The sequence below is a fragment of the Chenopodium album genome, chromosome 26, assembly GCF_948465745.1.
Source record: "Chenopodium album chromosome 26, dcCheAlbu1.1, whole genome shotgun sequence".
Lineage (NCBI taxonomy): Eukaryota > Viridiplantae > Streptophyta > Magnoliopsida > Caryophyllales > Amaranthaceae > Chenopodium > Chenopodium album.
Genome location: NC_137859.1, coordinates 15,748,310 through 15,752,169, shown reverse-complemented (window position 1 = coordinate 15,752,169; position 3,860 = coordinate 15,748,310). Strand labels below are relative to the sequence as shown.

The 3,860-nt window shown below is 31.7% G+C and overlaps 1 pseudogene; it reads right to left on the bottom strand.

Annotated features, from left to right (window-relative positions):
* Nucleotides 1-348: 348 nt before the first annotated feature.
* Nucleotides 349-1,284, bottom strand: LOC145616887 (GPI mannosyltransferase 1 pseudogene; annotated as a pseudogene).
* Nucleotides 1,285-3,860: the final 2,576 nt, after the last annotated feature.

The window sequence follows — 3,860 nt, the reverse complement described above, 5'->3', positions numbered from 1 at the left end:
TGCTTTTTCACGTCAAGAATCTTAAAATTGGTGACGCTTTTCTATGTCCAAATTTTCATACATTTGCTATTTAACATTTTGGCTACGCTTTTTCCTGTCCATATTTTCTATTTGGGGACGCTCTTTCTTGTCCAATTTTTTTTATAAATAAAATGTCTAGAATACCAAAATAAAATATTTCATTCACTAATAATTATTTCTAATATATTAATATTACAAAAAAAAAAAAAAATACATGTACAACAAATTTATGCCAAAATTTTTTTTATTACATATATAAATATATTACAGCACATGTACAATATCTCATACTAATGGGTTTTCTATTACAACAAGTACAATTCCAACTTATGCTTTATTTATGACTAGTTGTAGTGGAACAAATTCGGAATCACTAATTGAAATCTTTAAATAGCACAATCTCTCATGTCCCAGCTGCTTTGCCATCTGCACACCCATTCTAGCCGCTGCCACCTGATATAAATATAGTCCGAATAAGAACGGAAATATAAAAACTATCAATAAATCAAGGCAGTATAAAAATAGAATACTTCAGCAATACCTCTCCCTGGAAATATAACTTATTAAATGCTACAAATGCCACTTTCTGCACAAGAAAGCAGAAGGGAAGATCCATGACATATTTGAATATGAGAACCACCAAAACTGAAAACTTTGGCAAGAAAGACACTTGCTTTTCTAGTATTGAGAACTCATGCTCATAATGAACTTAAATGTGGTAGAGATATATGGAGAAATTGTGCCTTAGATGAGTTCGTGTTAGATGGTAAAGAAGTGCCTCGTACATAAATTCCCACCCATATAAATGATAAAAGAGACCAGTAAAACCAAGGAAGACAACACCTAATATCAATCCAAACAGGATCCTAGTGCCTGAAAAAAAGTTCACAAGCACAGTCCACGAAGACTTTGGGTCTGTATCATTTAAGCATTGAGGTGATTTTTCTTGATGAGAGCTCCAGTTCACAAGCATGGGGCTTCTGACCAGATTGAATGTGGATCAAGAACTAACATTATGGGAAGTGCATATATAATACGAAGTAGGATATATTCAAAAGTGGACAATAAGTCCATACCAAATTGCAGCTTGGTAGACCTTCCCTGTAGACCGATAAGAACAGAAAATCACAAGTCAAAATTATATGAAATTAAAACAATATGCTCAAGAAAAATAATCTATAATGGCTTACAGTCATATATTCCAGTAAAAATGAAATAACCAGACAAATCAAGTTTGGTAGAACATGGTAAGTTGCACCACATGCAAGAAATGCGGTTTAAAATTATACATGTAAATCAACTGACATGTACAAATATCAAGTGCCACTTACTATACTTGCATCTGTAAGAAAGCATTCACTTAGCAAACCTACAGCCATATAATCTCATTAATTAGTTGTTCAAGTCTTTTATACTCTACAATTAGTGCATATTTTCTCTGGTACTCCACGTACCTTAAAAATGGAACGAATTAAGTAGCCAACTAGCAGATCTGTAGATTAGAAATGTTGCAACTCAGATAATGACAAAATATTGTGCACAACATATTTATTTCCTTGTACACTCCCAAATCTGAAAATAGCAAGACCACAATAGATGTTATGACAAATAAATTGTTGACCACAGCAATGGATCAGAAATTTCTCATATTTCTAATGATATACATTAAGCTCCACAACAATTAATACAAAAGCATGCAAGCAAATTCACAATATCATAAAAATTGGTCATCCTAAACCAAAAACAAAAGCTCAAAAAAAATTAAATGCCAATATTTCAAGTGTTTAGAATGGAATAATATATTTCCACATACTTGAGGAATATACATTTAAAAAAGAGCAGAGATAAGATGCATCACAAAGAAATTGAATTTCTGATATCTACAGGTAAAGCCTAGTAGCTGTTGGGAAGATTCTTTCATACCTACAGCTGAGAATAACTATTTCCCCCGATGAAAAACCTCATTTGGTACGAGTAGAAAGGCGAGCGATGGTGAATAACGATACATGGTCTTTCTGAAAGAAGACTTCTCAAAAGACATCAAAGTAGCAACATCAGAAAATAAAAGATAATCTCCATAGAGGATCAATAGTACCCGTAAAATGGACGAGAATATGAGAATTCATTGAAAATTAATCACCATGGATGTTGTATGGGACAAAAATCTTGTTGGAGTAAGTTCAAGTAGGCAATCCAATTTTTTTACAAACTATCAATGACTTAACACTCATTAATTCAGTACAAGTATCAATGCCAATTCTATGAGTGAAATATTTGTGTTGAGAAGGGCAAACTAAAGTTTGTGTGAAGATAAATAGTGGGAAAAGAACCTGAACTAAAACAAAGTAATCACAATCTTATCTTACCCCCAAACCAAGTGCTAATAATGGCAGTCAGCAGAGGCTCAAAGCCAGTGGTGCACGTTGTCCATAAACTACTCAGTAGCTTCAACTTCTAATCTTGTATTGTATCACCAAATAAATACAAGATTAGAAGTTAAATACAACCTGACATGAGAGATAAGGAGATCCAAATTAAAAAAGGAAGTTAAATGTTAGAATTCATACTCCATGCTTAAAAGATTAGAATCCTTATTGATTAATATCATACCTTCTTAAGAATTAAAAATGTGATCGACTCTAATGTCATGAGTTACAATCGAGGTACTAACTTTTTGTGTGAAGATTAAAAATTAACACTAATATTAAGTTTACCTCTACTAGACCACTAATATGAGTTTTTTTTTTTTTTTTTAAAAAAAAAAAATGGCCACTAATATGAGTAAAAGCTAAAGACCACACACAAAAAGAGCATTAAAAGTTTAATACATTCTACGAGAAAAGATAAGACACAAGCCTTACTTGTCCTAAGCTAGTATACATAAAAATTTTCACATCTAATCATCATCCATACACACTAGTAAGTAATAATTACATGTAACCACTACTCCACTAGATTAATATATCTACATATACACTACATCTTATATAAATATCAGCATCTTTTTATATATAAAAAGACTTGAAAATACAGCTTAATACATATACAAAAGCACCAATTTCAATAGCAAGACTGCCGATTCACAATGTCACCACTAATACACTCTAATTTAACTAATAATACATCACATGGAGAGACATGAAGTGAAAATAAGATACAGTCAATGGGCTGTCTTGAGACGGTTAAACAATTTAATCAATTAATTAATTTGGTGCTGCTATAATTTACTACTTGGCAAAGAAAAGATAGAATCAGTAACATTTCAATTTGGTCTAATAATGGTCCCAACTTCAGAGAATTGGACTTCCCCAGCCAAAATGTTGTAGTATTATAAATTGAATTGTGCAGGTGAGACCTTTATATGAAGACAAAACTTGACACCGTAGGCACCACCGCACCATGCATGGTTTCTAGGTCTAAATTTTATAAATTCAATTAACAACAAAATTCTTAATTCACGAAAACAAACAAAATTAAACCAAAATGAACAGAATTCAGCTAAAGTATATACTCAATTAATATACAAGAATTAAGTTAGATGCAAGAAATTACTCGAAAGTAAAGGTGAGGATGAGCTCAGCGACATTTGGGTCAGTGTGTGAACATTCGATTGTATAAGTTTTTTGTAAATAAACCTAAAAATCTCTTCATCCTCTATGATATATTAAGAAATATATCTCAGAAAAAAATCAAAATCGGAAAAAAGCATTAAAACAAAAACCCTTAACATCAAAATCCAAAGAGAAAGGAGATAATACCTGAAAACAATTATAATACCAAATATTATGAAACAAAAGAGCATCATTCGTAGTTTAATTTGAACTGGGTTAGCGATTTTG